Source organism: Physeter macrocephalus, chromosome 14 (assembly GCF_002837175.3).
Source record: "Physeter macrocephalus isolate SW-GA chromosome 14, ASM283717v5, whole genome shotgun sequence".
Classification (NCBI taxonomy): Eukaryota; Metazoa; Chordata; class Mammalia; order Artiodactyla; family Physeteridae; genus Physeter; species Physeter macrocephalus.
In genome coordinates, this window is record NC_041227.1 from 5,438,225 (window position 1) to 5,456,210 (window position 17,986).

At 50.6% G+C, this 17,986-nt stretch overlaps 1 long non-coding RNA gene across 1 annotated transcript; it reads right to left on the reverse strand.

Annotated features, from left to right (window-relative positions):
• Nucleotides 1-7,323: 7,323 nt before the first annotated feature.
• On the reverse strand, nucleotides 7,324-17,438 carry LOC114487615 (uncharacterized). The gene is made up of 3 exons (XR_003682789.1): nucleotides 17,383-17,438; nucleotides 14,566-14,683; nucleotides 7,324-7,385 (listed from the first exon to the last, which is right to left on the reverse strand). It is a non-coding gene; the product is annotated as an uncharacterized lncRNA (long non-coding RNA).
• Between the last annotated feature and the right edge of the window lie 548 nt (nucleotides 17,439-17,986).

Sequence of the window (17,986 nt, forward strand, 5' to 3'; positions counted from 1 at the left end):
GAGAAGCTGAGTGTATTAATTTCCTGAGGCTGCCATGACAAAGTACAAACTAGTGATTTAAAAAACTAGAAATGTACCCTCACAGTTCTGGAGGCTGTAAGTCCAAACTCAAGGTGTCATTGGGGCCATACTCCCTGCAGATGCTTCAGGGGAGGAACCTTCCGTGTCTCTTCCATCCTTTGGTGGCTGCCGGCATCCTTGGCTTGTGGCTGCATCTCTCCAGTCTCTGCCACTGTCTTCACATGGCTTCTCCATTTTTCTATGCCCTTCCTCTGCATGTCTCTTAAAAGGACACTTGTCACTGGATTTAGGGTTCACCCAGATAATCCAGGATGATCTCCTCGCCTTGAGATCCTGAATTACATCTGCAACGACCTTTTTTCCAAATAAGGTCACATTCCCAGGTCCTAGGGATTTGGATGTGGACATATCTTTTGGGGTACCACCATTCAGCCCACTGTCATGAAGCTACACGTCCCGCTCCTGAGGCCTTGCCCCTGCTTTCCTGCTGCAGAGTTTTGGGACCTCGTAGAGCATTGTGGTCCCCTCCCAATGCCCCTGGCTGCCGTCCGTGCTGCTGTGTGAGCACTGCAGCTCCTCGTCTCATCCCACGACTAGAAAGGGGCTTGGGAGCCCAGCCCAGCTTCCCCCCAGTTCTGAGCCTCCACCCAGTCATGCTGCAGCCAGGTGCAGCGCAGGGTGCCGGGCCGTGTCAGCTCTGGAGGAGTGGGCAGACCATAAACAAGGATGGCTGAACCACAGTGCCCTTCACAGGTGCCAAGGTGTCTCTGAGGGCTGCACAGGCTTCCTCTTTGGCCAGAAGCCTTCATTCATTCATTCGCTCATTCACTAGTTCCTTGTGCGTCCTCCGTGTGCCAGGCTGCGGGCGCTGGAGATACAGGAGCAAAGCATCCGCTCAGGGAAGCACATGTCCGAGGGCACAGGAAACAAACAGTACCCGGTAGCGCACCACGGCTGCGTGGGCTTCTTCCTCCATATAAAATAATACAGATTTTCCTTCATGATTGCGTGGGTATAGAGATGAATATTAACCAGGCTGCATCATTTTTTTTAATCTTCTCATTTCAAAAGATATTAAAACATTTTTCTGTGGGCTCCTAAAAGTACCATGGTTCCCGCGCACGGTGTCTGCTGTGCCCGATGGACAAGCCGGCTAGGGGTGACCCATTTAGTGATGAGTCCTGGGAAGAAAGAGTGAGCCAGGGAAGGGTGGGTGGTGTCAGCAGAGAGGCTCTTGGAAAGCGTGGTCAGGGAAGGACTCTGAGTGGGGAGCGATAGGGGTCCCCGTGGGGAAGAGCATTTCTGCCTGAAGGATTTGCACGTGCAAAGGCCCTGAGGTGGGACTTGCTTGCCAGGGTGGAGGAACAGCAAGGAAGCCCGCACCTGTGGCCGGGGCAGAGTGGGTCAGGCAGGAATGAAGTCAGCGAGGCAAAGGCTTTGAGGGCCCCAGAGGGACTTTGCAGTGGGGTCGTAGGATGCGCTAAGAGCAGGAGAGGACTTGACGGGAAGAGCTGGGGGGTGGGTAAGGGAATAAGGGAGGGCTTCAAGGAGGACGTGGCATTTTAATCTCTCCTGCCCCAGTCGAGCCTTTGCCGTCTCCCATCTGCAGAGGCTGGAGGTGGGGTGAGCGCTCAAACCCCTCTCCCTGGTGCTTGGGATGTGGGAAGTGGTACCCGGTGAAGGTCGCACACGGAGGCAGCTGAGGGCACGCTCGCTTCCCCTGGGAGAGGACCTCTGCTGCCTTCTTACACATATTTACTTGAGATGGAGGTGAATCCTCGTACCGCAGAGGGAGTGCGTGCTGGGCAGAGGGGCCTGGGATCAGCGCCAGCTCAAACCTAACTAACGTATCTTGTGAGCTGTGGGACCTTGGGCCACTTCCTACCCTCTCTCCCAGGACCCAGTCCTTCTCGGGGCCCCAGCCCTGCGCTCAGGTTGGAGCCCGTCCACCCCTTCTAGGGATACTGACCGTGACCTAGACATGCTTCCCCTCTGCCTGTGGATCGGGTCCTCCTGGCTCAGACCCCTTCAAGACTCTGGCCCCAGCCTCTCTTGGTCTTAGATTTGAGGAAATAAAAATAGAAGAGGAAAAACACAGAACTCTCCAAAGTCTCTGGATTTGCGGCAGCTGTTGGGACAAAGACAAAGTGCACCTGGCCCCGGAGAACAGCGCTGCCTCCCCTGGCACTCAGTCCTTCCCACCCGCCCTCTCCCAGCCACGGCTCTGTGGTGACGGAGGAGGTGGCCGAGTGGGGCAGGGTCTCAAGCCCCCCACTCCATGGAACGCAGGCCCTGGGCTGGCCCTACTTTAGTGCTGTGAGCACTGCAGTGTGGCCACAAGTCATGTCCCAGCATCAGCAGCCAGCGCTGTAAAATGGTGCCAGCTACCCGCCCCTGCGCCCCCCCCGCCGCCCCGAGGGCGTGTGGCCTGGGCGGTCACCCGGGGCTCCAGAAGGCCCTGCGTCTCCGTGTGGCTCCAGGTCCTGAAGCTTCCGTAGCCAGTCCTGTGCCCAGTGGACAGAACAAGAACTTTGGTGTCAGGCCCAGGGTCTGATATGTCCTCTGCCACATTCACTGTTCAGCAAGGACATTTGGGACATATGTGGGCTGCGGACAGCGTTCTGGGCACTGAGGATACGCCGTGAGCGGGGGTGGGGGAATGAGGCCCCCCCCTCTCTTGGATGGCGCATGCAATGGCAAAGAGAGCAGGCGAGCAAATGAATGGTCAAGGGAGAGGCCAGACAATGGCCAGCGTTGGGGGAAGGATTAGCACCAGCTGAAGAGATGTTAGCCAGGTGTGCGGTCCAAGTGTGCAGGAAACCCCAGGTAGAAGGCCCTGAGCCCACGGAGCTGAGGACAGAGCCCAGGGGAGAAAGCCAAGGCCAGCGGGAGACCTGTGATGGGAAGAGGTTAAGCGAGGGGATTCTCAGCCTCGGCCCCTCCGGCCTTTGGGGCCGGGCATTCTCTGCTGTTGGACAATCCTGTGCATTGTAGACCGCCACCCTCTAGCCACCAGTAGCATCCCCCTGTCGTGACAACCACTGATGTCCCCAGATATTGCCAAATGTCCCCTGGGAGGCACAGTCGCTCCCAGTTGAGAACCACCGAATTACGGAAACTGAAATCAAGCCAACAGAAGCCTGGGAGCTATGGGGAGATTTTGAGGGGTGGCGTCCACTTACTTAAGAACTCACAGCTGAGGAAGGGAAGGAAATGGGGTTGGAGCACCCCCATCCGGCCTCCTAGAGAGCCCCCTCCGCAGTGACGTCCAGCCCCTGGGTTGGCGCTCAGGAGTCTGCTCTCTGGTGGTGTCTGCCTCTTGGGAAGGGCATCTGCAGGAGACAGTGACGGGGGAGAGTAGAGAGCTGGGCGTTTATTTTAGGGACAGTTGAGGGGAAGCTCCTACAACGAGTGGGGCCACTAAACAAAGGACCTTGTATGCCCCGTTAAAGGATGAACTTGGAGCCTCTTATGAGCTGAGTGACCTTGGGCACACCGCGTAGCTCCTCAAGCCTCAGTTTTCTCTTCTATAAAGTGGGCACAACAGTAATAACGTCTTAGGGTTGTCGGGAGCATTAAGTGAGATGATGTAAGCAGAGCACATCTTGGCAGCCAGAGTGATGCTGTTAAACAAGAGTTCTCTGCTCAAAGCCCCCCACGGGCTCCCACCCTGCTCAGAGTAAAAGAACCAAAACGAACCTACGGGATCTGACCCTCGCCCCCGACCAAGTTTCCCGTTACCAGTGACCGCGGTAACAAACTACAGTCGTGCCTCATTTTCTACGGGGGATTGGTTCCAGGACCCCTCTCTGTATTTGCGTATAACCTACACACATCCTCCGTACACTTTAAATCATCTCTAGATTACTTCAAATACCTAATACAATGTACATGCTCTCTGCATGCAGCAAGTTCAAGTTTTGCTTTTTTGGAACTTTCTGGAATTTTTTTCTGACTATTTTTGATCCGTGGTTGGTTGAACCCATGGATACAGAGGGCTGAGTGTACCACAAACTTAGTGCCTTAAAGCAACACAAATTTATAGTTCTAGAGGTCTGAAGTCTAAAGAGGGCTGGCTCCTTCACCATCTCCAAGGCCCGCAGGGTAGCATCTTTAGGTCTCTTCACATCTCTCTGTCCAGCCCTCCTCCTTCTGTATTCCAAGGACCCTGTGGTTACATCGGGTTCACCCACACAACCCAGGAAAATCTCCCCATCTCAACATCCTCAATCACATCCGCAAAGTCCCTTTTGCAAGGCGGGACATAATAAAAAATAAATCTCTGGTCTTTAGTCTCTGATTCCTGGCACAGAGCTTCTAGACGCCTTGGAATTTCCTGAGTGCTGGGAAGAACAGGAGTTTTAGGACTGTCTAGTTTTCATAACTAGCTCCTTTCAACCCTACCTGAGTTTATGCTAATGAGGTGACTCTTGACTGAGCAAAGAGACTCTGTGATTGGAGGGTTGAAACCTTCAGCCCCACCCCTGACCTGAAGGAGGGTTTGGAGAGCTTCCAGGTTGGTGACCGCATGGAGGTGAGGAATGGTGGCAGAGGGAAGGCCTGGGGGCCCGCGTGCTCCGTCTCCCACTGCACTTCTCCCTGAGCATCTCCTTCACGTGGTCGATCCTGAGTTGTGTCCTCTATAATAAACGGGTAACAGTAAGTAAAGTGCCTTCTTGAGTTCTGTGAGCTGTTCTAGCAAATTATCAAACCTGAGGAGGGGTGTGTGGAAACCCCTGATTTATAGCCAGTGGGTCAAAAGTGCAGGTGACAACCTGGGATTTGCAATTGGTGCCTGAGCCCTTAAACTCAGGGTCTGTGCTAACTCCAGGGAGATAGTGTCAGAATTGAATGGAGTTGTAGGACACCCAGTTGGTATCCAGAGATTTGGAGAACTGGTTGGTGTGGGGAGAAACCCCCCCTGCCAACATTTGGTGTCAGAAGTGTTGTGAATGAAAATGGTTGATACAGACCAATGTACGTCACCTTCGGTAAGGTAACATTTGCAGGTTCCAGGGATTAGGACGTGGCCACCTTTGGGGGGCCATCATCAGCCTCCGTCACCCCCACTCTACCGCCCCTCCCCTCACACACTCTGCTCCAGCTGCAGCACCCCCCTTGCTGGTCTCCACATCCCAGGTGTGCGCTCCTGCCTCAGGGCCTTTGCACCTGCTGCGCCCCCCCCGCCCCCCCCCCCCCCCCGCCACCAGCCAGGAATGCAGTTCCTCCAGACAGCTGCAGGCTGTTCCCTAAGCTCCTTCAGATCTTTTCCCCAAATCGCCTCGTCCTCCTCAGGTGCCTGCTGGTGACTCCACACCCCCACCCTCCCTGTCCTCTTCCTTGCTTGCTTTCCCTCCGTAAAGCTCATTGCCACCTGACAAACTGAATGTTTTTACTTATTTATGTGGCTGTCGTCTGTCTTGGTCTCCAGAGGACAAGGGATTTTGTCTGTTTTGGTTGCTGTGGTGTCCCCATGCCCAACCCAAGTCTTGGCGCACAGCAGGGCTTCCTTGACACGGTTTGATGAATAAATGCCTGTATTGCTATTAACAAGCCCGGGATCAGGAGACCTGGGCTCTGCTCCTGGTAGCTGAAGGGCCTTGGAGAGGGCTTTAACCCTGGCGCCCTGGGCCTCGCCCTTTCAGATCAAGGTTAGATCGGGGGTGTCTGCCGGCTCCACCTCATCGGCCCCCTTGGCACCTGGGCTGCGTTTCGGGATCATCTGTGAGACGTTTTCTCAGGTGTACCCAGGAGTGTGCTTTAATGGAGCGGTGAAGTGACCCTCTGAGTTTCATCCCAAACCCTGTGGTCTTTTCCGCTTTTCCTGCTCTAGGAAAGGAAGGGGCTGGGGGAGCTTAGGAATGATGACTCTGGCCTGAGATCCACGTTCTCCCAAACTCATGTCATTATTTAATGGCACAAACAAGCCGCTGAGCAACAGACTAAGTAATTCCCGAGAAAAGTTTGTGCGTGTGTGCTGGGGTGGAGGTCTGGCGGGCGGGGCAGGGCGTGGAGACGTGGCCACCATTTGCTCAGAGGCCCATATCCTCGCCCTTGACCCTTGAAGGTGCACATAGAACTTGATCACGTTACAGAAATGCTGAATAAAAATGGTTTCAGTTGCTAAAGCCAACAGAGAAACTGCATATCTGAGCTCTGACCCTTCCTAACCAAATCCAGATCCAGATCTCTCTATTTCAGGACGTCTTAGCAGAAATCATCATACCCTTTTTGTCCAGCCCAGAGTTGGGGAGCGACGGCTTTGCGCCTCCACCTGGCAACCCACTTGGCCTGGGGGTGGGTGGGTCGCCCAGAAGTGCCATGAGGGGGACGGAGAGTCTCTCTGAGCAAATTCCTTCCCGGGTGTCTTGGGGGAGGATGATTTTCTGGCTCGGTGGCCCCTCCAGCCCTCCAAACAAGCACTGGTCTTTGTTCCATTCTTGTTTCGAGTGTTGATGAAGGGAAGGATGACAGGTGACCCGGGCCTCCATCTCATCCTGTCCTTCTGAGTGGTCCCTAAAATAACACCATTAGTGAGCCAAGCGGAGGCTCCTTATCTTCAGAGGGGTCTGCTGATAACACCAAGTGGGGCTTCTCGGATGCCCTGGGCTGAGACCGGGCGGCGGCCGTGGCCTTGATGCATTACAAGGGTCTTCGCTTCCCGGCGGCCTGGTGACATTCCAGGGGTATAAATAGTCCGGCAGGCTGGAGGCCTGTGTGTGCGGGCGTGACGGCGGCGGCAGAGCCTGGCACGCCTGGTTCATGACACCCGCCAGGAGTCACATGTGTACGCAGATCTGCACTGCTCCTGCCCGTGTGTCCTCAGCCAGGCGGGGCCTGCGAGCAGCGGGGGTGCGGGCCAGACCCATCTGGGCAGCATTTCTTCCCAGCCTTTGCCCAGCCGTGACCTTCCGTCCCCACCATCGGCTTCGGGGTGCTTGCCTTCAGTATCACTCCTTAAGCCCTTCTCTGGCCGCCTACGGCTCGTCCTCAGAGTGCTCCTTTGGCTAACATTGATCATTCCTGATCAGAGATTTGGAAACAAAGAACAGCACACGGGAAAAGGTAACAAATGACCCATCAATCCAATGTTCTCCCCCTCACTGGATGTAAACATGGCGCACGTTTCCACTCCTCTGTTCTGTGGACGGATATCTGACTAGTCCGTTCAACACCTGGCACTCACAGAGGCTCCTCAGCTCTGCCTCTGTGCCAGCCGCTGTTACGGAAACATTAGAGCAGGAGGAAGATGGACAGGAGCCTGCTCTCCTGTGCTCACAGGCTGGGAGGCGAGGCAGGCACGACACAATCAACCATCGGCACCAGACCGGCAAGAGACAATCCACCAGCCGGAGAAAGCAGCCCTGAGAGAGACAATGACAGGGTCAGTAGAGAATTCACAGGGCTGTGGTGGGGCCAATGGCCGCTTTGGGAACGGGTTTTCAGAGGAGGCTCCTCTGAGAAGGTGACATTTCAGCTGAGACAGGATGCTGGGGAGCCACCGTCAGCCTGGTCCCCACAGCCCTTGGATGAGGGGAACATGATCAAGATTATGTGATTGTAGTTACTTTCAGTTTTCTACTGAAGTATGGTATCCATGCAGGATATGCAAAATGTGAACACAGAGTGACAGTTTCTGCACCTGGAATAGATCAAAAAATAGCATCGTGGTCCCCAGAGTTGCCCTTCTAGTCATCGCCCCGGCCCCCCACAGTAACCACTGCGTGCAACTCCCACTCCGTAGGTTGGTTTTGCCTATTTTAGCAAGTTATACAAACAAAACAGTATAATACTTGTTCCACCGCACCTGGCCTCTTTTCCTCAATGTCATGACTTACCCATCTTGCTGTGTTTAGTCGTAGTTTGTTTCCTTTTTGTTGCTGTATAACATTCCATTGTGTGAACCCAGCAAATTTGTTTCTTCGTTCTACTGTTGATGGGCGTTTGGTGGTTTCTGTCTAATAAGAAAATGCTGCTGTGAACGCTCTTGCATATGTCCATGCAAGTCTCTGCTGGGTCTCCTCCTAGGAATGGACTAGCGGAGCTGGGTCACAGGATCTGCGAAATGTCTGTCCTAGCTGATTCTGCCAGACTGCTTTCCAAGGTGATCGAAGCTACATCCTCGCCACCAGCAGGTGGGAGTCCCATTTGCTATACATCCTCGCCAACATTTATTTTTTTCCTTTTTTTTGGCTGCGTTGGGTCTTTGTTGCTACGCACGGGCTTTCTCTAGTTGCGGCGAGCGGGGGCTGCTCTTCATCGCGGTGCGCGGGCTTCTCATTGCGGTGGCTTCTCTTGTTGTGGAGCACGGGCTCTAGGTGCGTGGGCTTCAGTAGTTGTGGCATGAGGGCTCAGTAGTTGTGGCTCGTGGGCTTAGTTGCTCTGTGGCATGTGGGATCTTCCTGGACCAGGACTCGAACCCGTGTCCCCTGCATTGGCAGGCGGATTCTTAACCCCTGCGCCACCAGGGAGGTCCGCATCCTTGTCTACATTTGATATATCTGGTTTTTTTTTGTTTGTTTGTTTGTTTTCACTTTACAGTTGCTGGTGAGCTATTCAATTGAATTTTGAATTTGCTAGTTTGAATTAATTTTTTGAGGGGGATTCACAGTCACCCAAAAGTATTTAAGGGCAGGGGCAGGGCCAGGGGTGGAAAAGAGAAAAGGTCTCTGCTAGCTGCTGCTTCGTGCATTGCAAACCTCCTGTGAGCCAGGAGCTGGTCTGGGCTATTGCACCCACTGTTCCAGTCCATGCTGTAAGGGAGGTGCTGTGACGGCCCCTGCACTTTGGGGACCAGAGGAAAGGATTTTGGCCCAGAGACACTAAGCGACTTGCCACGGTCACACAGCTAAGGGCGGAGATTTGAACTCAAGCTCGTCCTGCTCCCAACCCTGCTCTCATTCCCGGCACCATTCCACCCGTGAAGGCGCTCGCCCTGCCCAAGTAAGGGGAGACCAAGATGATTCTACTCCCACAGACCAAAGATTGTTTCTTGTTCCTTCTGGCATCTGCCCCAAGCCTTGAACATCACAAATGTGGGGGCCACCATGTGAGAACTTGAACCAGAATCTGGGGAGACAGCTTATTGCCCAAACCTGTATGTGGGTGAATTAAAACCAAAACAAGTGACCTCCTCGGTTATTTACCAGGCACAGCAGGAAGAGGGGACTTGGCAATGTCCTGCTCACTGACCAGTCTAAAGGAACAAACCCAGTCATTCAGGCTAAAGAATTCACTTGCTCCATCGCTCCTGACCCTTCGGGAAGCCTGGCAGCTCTGCCGGGAATGCTGCTCTCGCCAGGACAGCTGTGGGAAGGAGAGTGATGTATTTATCTATTTAGGAGTTATAGATGCACTGCTTCCCAAAAAGGTTTTGAGGGCGGCTTAACAAAAAACTTAAACACATGAAAAAATAGGAAGATTTAAAATAAAATTGGAGTAAGAGGTTTTTTTAAAAAAAAAAAAAACAACAAAACAATGAAGTTAACAGTGGTGAGCTCCTGGCATGGGACGACCACACAAATGTTCGGGGGGCCACCTTGGGGAATCTGAGCGAGATGCTGACCCCGAGGAAGGCAGAGCAGAGAGACAGAAAAACTGGGCTCTTGCTAAGGTGACCAGCCGTGCTGGTGTGCCTGGGACAGACAGCTTTCCCTAGAGTGTGGACATGCCTGTGCTAAAACTGAGATCGTCCCTAAGTGGGTTGAGTTGGCTGCTCTAGCCCTTGGGGACGTCACTTGAGCTGCTAAATCCAGCTGTGCTTGAAGGCAGACCACCCTACCACCCCTTGCTTTGCCGATGTATATACCAGTCAATTCCTCTTATTCCTCTTTTTACCCATAGAAAACTATCCTTTTGTTGCTCATTAAGTTTAATTTCTATTTGTGCAGAGGTAAATAAAAAGTTAAACTCTAATACAAGGTTTATAATAAAGAGCAGCTGTGCTCTACCCACCTCTTCAGCACTGGCTCCTACTCCCAGTGGGGATTCAGATCAATATTCATCATTTTGAAATTTATTGTCCTGGGTACTTGATGGGCACCTTAAATCGGGACATTAGTGCCTTCTAGAAGAAACCACCTTTTCTTTCAACTCTTTTTAGCTCTTTCTTCTCATATATATATAAACCTCTGTATTTCTAAATAATATGCTCACCCTGTTCTTTCTTGATTTCCTATTTTAGACATTAACCATTGGCCTCTCATATGGAAAATGAGAATTGAAAACCTAACACCACTTCCACATATAGACTTCCCACATCCTCTTGATCTATTGATTCAAATGTTTGGCAAAATGAATATTTAGTGTTTATGTAATTCTGGTCTTGTAAATACTGTTTACCTCTACCCAGTGTAGTATGGTATGACATCATTTCCTTTCTGACACAACCTTTTGTTTTTCCTGGAGTTTATAATTGCCTTAAGAAAATAATCTGCTTAGTTTTCTTTGTATCCATCATGTGTCTTTCTCCAACCCTCCAAAAGAATTCTAAAACTTTTCTCAGCACAAACATATCAGGTAATCTATTGGGTGATTTTTGTTTGTTCGTTATTTTTCAGCTTTTCCTCCTGGTTCCCAGTCAATGGCTTCCAGGCCTGCTGCAGCACTGGGACTTCCCCTCACATCATCCTGGGACTTGCCCTCACCTCCCTTCTGCGATGGGCCGCCAATTCCTGGATCCTGCGCTTTCCTCCTTCATGGTTTACACTACTGTGTGATTGGAACAGGTTCTCTAGGTGCTGCCTGGTATGACATACAAGGGAGGCAACTTTTTGAAACATCTAATATCTGAAAACATCATCATTCTATCTCACACTTTGATTGTTTAACCCAATATAAAATTCTAGTTTGAGAATAATTTTCCTCCAGGTATTTGAAGGCTAATAAGGCTTGGCTCCGTGCACTTCATAGTTGCAATACTTCCAGTGTTACTGTTAAGAAGTTCAGGGCTATTCTGATTCCTGTTCATTTGCATATGACATTTTCCCCCTTCTTTCTCTTTGAAAACTTGAAGTGTCTTTTTTAATCTCCAATTGTCTGAACAATTTTAATGCTATGATAATTTCTTTTTATTGAAGTATAGTTGGAATTGGGGTCCCAGGATGGAACCTCTAATTTTCTTATCTCTTACTTCTAGTTTTCCATCTCCATATATTTATGCCATGTTTGGGGGGTATTTCTTCACCTTTATTTCTCAATTATTCTATTGATGCTCTTTTTACAGCTTTACAAGTGTGCATTCTTGCTTCTCTGGAAAAAAATTTTTAGATAGCACTTTCTTCTTGTTTCACGCCTTCAATCTTTTATCTCTGTGATAATATTAGCCATGTTTTTTGTTTTTTCTTAGGCATGTTTCTTCTCTCTGCATTGTCTTTGTTTCCTTAGGTTCTGTTGTTTTCTGCTTGTGTGTTTCGGTTTCTGGTTTTGATGTGGAGGTGGTCCCCGTGATGGGAGGAGCGTGAGGCTCACCATTTTCCACACTGACTTGCACTTAAGTGTACCCTTTTCACAGCAGCGTTGCCCATCTTTCTCTGTGCTGGCATCGCTGGTTTTGGAGTCTCAGGTTTAATCTCTGCAGGGTTGATCTCCCCTCTCCTTCCAGAGAGGGGCTAGAATTAGGGAGCCTAATTTCCTGGGCCATGCTTCTTAGAGTTCAGCTTTTCTGCTGGCCTATGTGGGTCGTCCCTATCCATTTGACTTCCTTTTTCAAATATTTTGTGGGTGTCCTTCAACTGCTGTTGTCCTCTCATCTATTCATATTGTTCTTTAGGTTTATACCTTTATTTTAAACTTCACCTGTGGGCTTCCCTGGTGGCACAGTGGTTAAGAATCCGCCTGCCAATGCAGGGGACACGGGTTCGATCCCTGGTCCGGGAAGATCCCACACGCCGCGGAGCAACTAAGCAGCCCATGTGCCACCACTACTGAGCCTGCGCTCTAGAGCCCGCGAGCCACAACTACTGAAGCCCGCGTGCCTAGAGCCCGTGCTCCGGAACAAGAGAAACCCGCGCACCGCAATGAAGCGTAGCCCCAGCTCACCACAACTAGAGAAAGCCCACGTGCAGTAACGGAGAACCAATGCAGCCAAAACTAAATAAATAAATAAATTTTTAAAAAAACACCAAAAAACTTCATTTGTTAACCTTTTTAGCATGGTCTCTGGATGGAGCAAAGACAAACACACATGTTCAACTCCCTGGGTTCACCAGGAATAGGGTAACCAACTTATCCTGGTTTGTCCAGGAATTTCTTGGTTTTAAAACTGAAAGTCCTACTGAGTCACCTTGCTGTACAGCAGAGATTGTAAATCAACATTGTAAATCAACTCTACTTCAATAATAAAATTTTAAAAATAAATAAAAATTAAAAAATAAATAAATAAATATCAATAAATAAAACTGAAAGTCCTGCATCTCAGGGAATTCCTGAGTCCTGGGAAAACTAATTTCTCCAGCTGTAGCTCCTGAGTCTCCTTTACCCCATCGATTGTCTGAACCCATCTGAGTTTGGTATTCCCTGAAAACCCACTGAAAGTGCCCTGGCTCATCCAGGGGGTGGTCCTCACAGCCTCAGAGAATGACGCGATCCGAATCACTCGTGTTACAGACACTCACAAGTGTCTGGAAAAGTCCCTGTATTTCTGGAAACCCCAAAGATAAACGGCAGGCATGACTATCATTACTGAAATTGCCGGCTGCAGCAGAGACGTGCAGGTCTGGTGGCCGCCCGGAGGTGCAGCCCCCGCCTGCGCAACCTCTATAATTATAAGAGAGCATTTGAAATTGTTCCAGTCCAAACAAGACCTGGAAATGCAGAGAGCAGGCTGGTCGTTAGGGCTGGAGAGGAACAGTCTCCATGGAAGAGCCTGGAAGGGCTTACTCACAACACAGGGCAGGGCTGGAGGTGATGTTCTCACCGTCTCTACAGCAGCAGGGGTTGTAGATGGAAGGGGAGTCGGCAGATCTTCCTCAGCACCCCCAGTCTGTCCCCTGGGAACAGGCATACGGGAGGTGCCTTTTTGTTTGGTCGGTGCTATGCTATACTCCACCAACTAAGCATGCATTTGGATGAACTAGCATTTAAAATTAAAAGGCGAATATTTTTATGATGAGTTGAGCTTAGCAGTCATCCACACATTAGAGTAAGTTAATTTACACAAAGAGGGAGGGAAGCCCAGCACGAGGCAGACGCTAGAGGGCAGGCAGGAGGGTGGCTGGTGGAGAGTGCGGACCAAGATGTGTGTCTTGACGGTGGATACCACTGTGGCTAAGTCCCAGTGCCACCCACTTATTGGCTGTATTATCTGGCCTCCCTGAGCCTCGGTTTCCTTATCTGCAAAATGGGTATAATTATACCATGTACTGCATAGCGCTGGTATGAAGATTAAAAAGAAAAATAAATACCATGTGCTTAGCATGTTATGATAGTATGGAACATGATAAGTGCACAATGACTGGTGTTATTATTGCTGTTTTTGTAATTATCAGGCTCATTTTGCCATTCTCGAGGGACCCACCTGACTCTGAAGGTGGGAATTAACAAACAGGGAACAAGCAAGGACTTGCTCAGCAGATCCTGGGGGAGGGCGGAGCCCAGCCAATGTGGAAGCATGTCCACCAGCCTCCATCACTCAAGGTGATGCTCCAGGCTCTGTAACAGCACAGGTGCTATGGGGAGGTCCAGTCAGGCTTCATGGGTCCTGACCGTGGAGGAGAACCAGACCAGGGTATCACAGCAAGATTCCAACATCAAGGGGTCATGGAGTAAGCAATGTTCATTATCTCCATCACCTCTGGCCCAGAGATTTCTGATTATTTGAGCTTTTGTCACCCAGGATCCTTCTCTGGAAAGCATCATGGCACATCCCTGCATTCTTTCATTTGTCTAACGAACAGCCAGCACGCTAGACTCCCAATTTTGTTTTTTTTTTAGGCCACGCCGTGCAGCACGTGGGATCTTAGTTCCCTGACCAGGGCTCGAACCCGTGCCCCCTGCATCGGAAGCACGGATTCTTAACCACCGGGCCGCCAGGGAAGTCCCCTGGACCCCCCAGTCTTAAAGAAACTCAAAGAGCCCACAGTCTCACAGGAAGGCTGACAAGTCCAAGGCAGTCACATCACCATCGGAGGAGCCCCTCAGTTCTTGCTGAAATGAGGGAGGGAATCAATGGGGGAGTGAGAGAATGAATGAATGAATGAATGAACTAGAACGCTAGTTGTGGGTGGCATAAGTGCAGGTTTGGTGGAAACACAGGGCTGAAGGACCAGGACTGTCACAACCGCCAGGACTTCCCAAGCTGAATCAGTCCCTCCGTCTCCCCTTCCTGTGCCTCCTGCCTCGCCAGTCCCTCTACCTCTATCTATTCTCCCACTTCTATTTCACAGAAGCCCAGGAACAGGCTGGGCTCCATTTAGAGCAGGAAAAAAAAAGGAGAAAATTGAGCAAGCAAAATATATAATCCTCTTTAGTTGTGGTGGTTCTGGGATTCTTTGGTAAAAAGAAGGAGCACTCAGATATTTATTGATTTGTCTCTGTCACAAATACCTGGAAAATCTTTTGAGGCGTTGCTTAATATTCCTTCCGCCTTTCCTTCCTGCCTGGAACGTGGATGTGATGTCTGGATGCACAGCTGCCATCTTACAGCTATGAGGTAATCAACATGCTAATGAAGGGAGAACCGGGAGAGATAGGGAGAGAATCAAAGGGTCAGAGATGGACATACACAAAAACTGGGGAAGAGAGAGGGAGAAAGAGAGAGAGAGGAGGACATGCCCCCCCCCCAAGTCACCACAACGTTATTTGAATGTTGACTGCTCTGGGGAGCCCCCCTATCTGGGCACCACTGTCCTCAGCCCTCTGTCATCTGCAGCCTGAACCAAGGCGAGAAAGCTGTTCACCTCCCGATAAGGTCGGAAAGCCGTCCCTGCCCTGGGGAGGGTCCAGAGAGTCCACATCACGTGACCCACCAGAGCCTCAGTGGGAAGGAGGGATTCCTCCTGGTTGGTGTATTTCTTCGGGACCTCTCCCTGGAGGACCTGGCAGCAGATGTGTTTTCCCAAAGGTGAAGAATAAACAGGGAGAATCCAGCAGGGGAGTAGCGCAGGTCTGGCACACAGGCAGCCAGGACCCCTGTGTCCATGTGGGTGTGAGTGTGTGTGTGTGCACATGCACGTGAGCACTGTGCTGTGATTGCCATCATAAGAGCCATGGTCCAGCCCTTTGGAATTTACGAAGCAGCTTTTAAATATAACATCCATACAAGTCACCCACTTAAAGTACACAATTTAATATTTTTAGTACTGATATATTCACAGGGTTGTGCAATCACCACCACAATCCTAGAGACTGGTCAACCTGTGATTTGCATCCAGGCCCTCCGGGTCCAGAGCCCGTGCTCCTAACCTCTGCAGGGCATGGCCCCTCAGGCCCCTCTGCTGCAGTGGTGAACCCGCTGACCAACGAGCCCGGGTTCTCAGTGCCGTCCTAGACCTGCCAACATCACTGCTGTCCCTGTTGCTGGCCTGGGCTCCGTGCCCACAGACGGTGGTGGCTCTGTAGGGCCTGGGTTTTTATCGCCGTGCTGTACACTTCCTTGGCCCCCTCCCACTCTGGCTGGGGCTCCTGCCACTTTGATGTGGTTCCTGTTTCCCGTCCTGCATCTGGCCTGCACATGGAGGGCCAGGCATCTGAGCCGGCCCACGCCCCCCACCCCACGTCCCCTCTTGCTGCTTCTCCGAAGCTGTTCGTGATCCCAGCATCTTCCAGATTCTGTCTTCCCACCTGGGGCTTTGCATCTGGAGGGGCCTGGGAATCAGAGCTTGCAGGCAGCTCCTGGGGAGATACAGGAAACCCTGGCACCTGCTTGCTTTCGGGGGAGAAGAACTACGGCTGCAGTGAAAAGCTGCAGGTGGGCAAAGAGCATTGCTTTGAACCCTCCGAACATACCTCCCGTTGCCCCAGGTCCTCCCTCACTGCCCCAAGCCCGGCATCTAAAGTGGCAGCATCAGCCCAGTGGGGCAGCCAGCAACATCTTCCTATTGTGTGTTGCTAAATATTTTGAAAAGCACTTTGCAAAAGTGGGAGCAGGGTGGGGGGAGGGCATGAGTCTCTAGGGACAATACAGAGCCACACCGTGCACCCACAGACCACAGCCACAAGCCACGGGCCCTGGTGAAGGAGCTCGGAGCTCTGAGGCCATCAGTCAGTGGTGGCCTCCACGTGGATGCATTCTGGGGCTGAGTGTCTGGGTTTGAATCCAGTTCCTACTCTCAGGACTCTGTGACCATAGCCGGTGACAGAACCCCTCTGAGTCTTCAGTTATGCATCTAAATCTGTTCATGGTAGCGCTCTCCTAGCAGGGCTGCTTGAAAGATTAAGTTAAACAGTATACTCTAGTAGCGCCCAGCATATAGTCAGCACTCAAAAACTGTAGCGTTACATACGAACTTCAAATAAATAGGGGCATCTGTGCTGATTTGTAACCTACTTTGTAAACTGAACTCATGGAGTTTTCCATGCTAGTGGATGTAGTTCCACAGCATGATTTTAAGCCGTGGTGGCTGAGAGCACAGGCTTTGCGACCAAGCTGTGTGATTGCGAATTCCAGCCTTGGCAGATGGGAGCTGGGTGACCTTGGACAAGTCACTTAACCTCTCTGTGCCTCAGTTTCCACATCTATGCATCTCATTGAAATGGGAATAAAAACACTACCCAGATCAAAGGATTGTTGTGAGAATTAAATTGATACATAGGAAACGCTTTGTCCAGTTTCTGGCATGAAATCAGCTCTTTGAACCAGTTGGATTTTTAAAAATTATTCCTCCATGGAATAGATATGCCTTTCATGTATTTAGTTTGACTTCTCATTAAGCAACTTGCCCAGAGCTGGGATTGAAACCAAGACCTGTCTGTATGATACCAAAGCCCATCGAGCTAATCAAGGTGGAAGCCTAGAAGCTTTTAACATTGGGAAGAAGAGCCAAATGCACTGCATAGACACCTGAATTGCAAGAAAATGGTTTCTTGTTATAGAAAGAGCATCAGACTTGGCATCTGAGTTCAAGCCTGGCTCTGCCTTCAGCCGAATGATCTCAGTTGAATCATATGCCCTTCAATAAAATTTAAAAAAAAATCATGCCCTTTCTCTGAACCTCAGCTTCCCTCTCTACAAAATGGAGATCATGAAAGTATCTGCTCATAAACCTATGAACCTGTGAATCAAATGCCGTAATGGATATAAAGGCAGAGAGTAAATAAACCTCTCTGGCTTTAAGGTCACAAAGAGCTGGATTGGCTCCCAGACCAGCCTCTTCCTTGCTACTTACCAAGTCAGCCCACCTGTCCAAGCCTCAGTTCCCTTACCTAAAAAACGCGAGGGAAAACAACGATTTTCCTGAGAATCAAACGCAGGTCAGATGATGTTGTGCTAACCCGGTATCTGATGCTGTTGGCTGAGGGCCACTGTCACTGTCGGCCAGACCTCAGGGGCTGCGGAGGGCATGAAAGCTTCCCAGGATGGCTCAGCTGAGGCCCTCAGAGTCCCTGTCACTCCGGTCCCTGGGACAGCACAGCCCCTGGCTGCCAAGGCTCAGCCCCTGCCCCCAAGGTTAAACTGATTAAAGCTGAGCGCTGCTCTCCTGGGGTGTCACGCCATCACTGTGTTCACTGATGTTAAAAATAACCTGGAAAGTAAGAGCTGCTTAAAGCATGTGAACCATTAATCGTGTGGGTTTTTAAAAATATACTTGCTTTTAAAAATCATTTGGCACGTCACAAAGAACACACATTACTTTTTATAAAGAAATAAAATTAAACGAAGAGAATATAAAAGTTAACATAAATAAATGAGGGTTTGTGTCATATGATCTGTCTGCAATTTCTCCCAAGCCTCCTTTATGACCGGCAGGGGACACCAGTGGTTATGGCCTCGTGGCCTGGATTCAAATCCCAGCCCTAACACTTACTA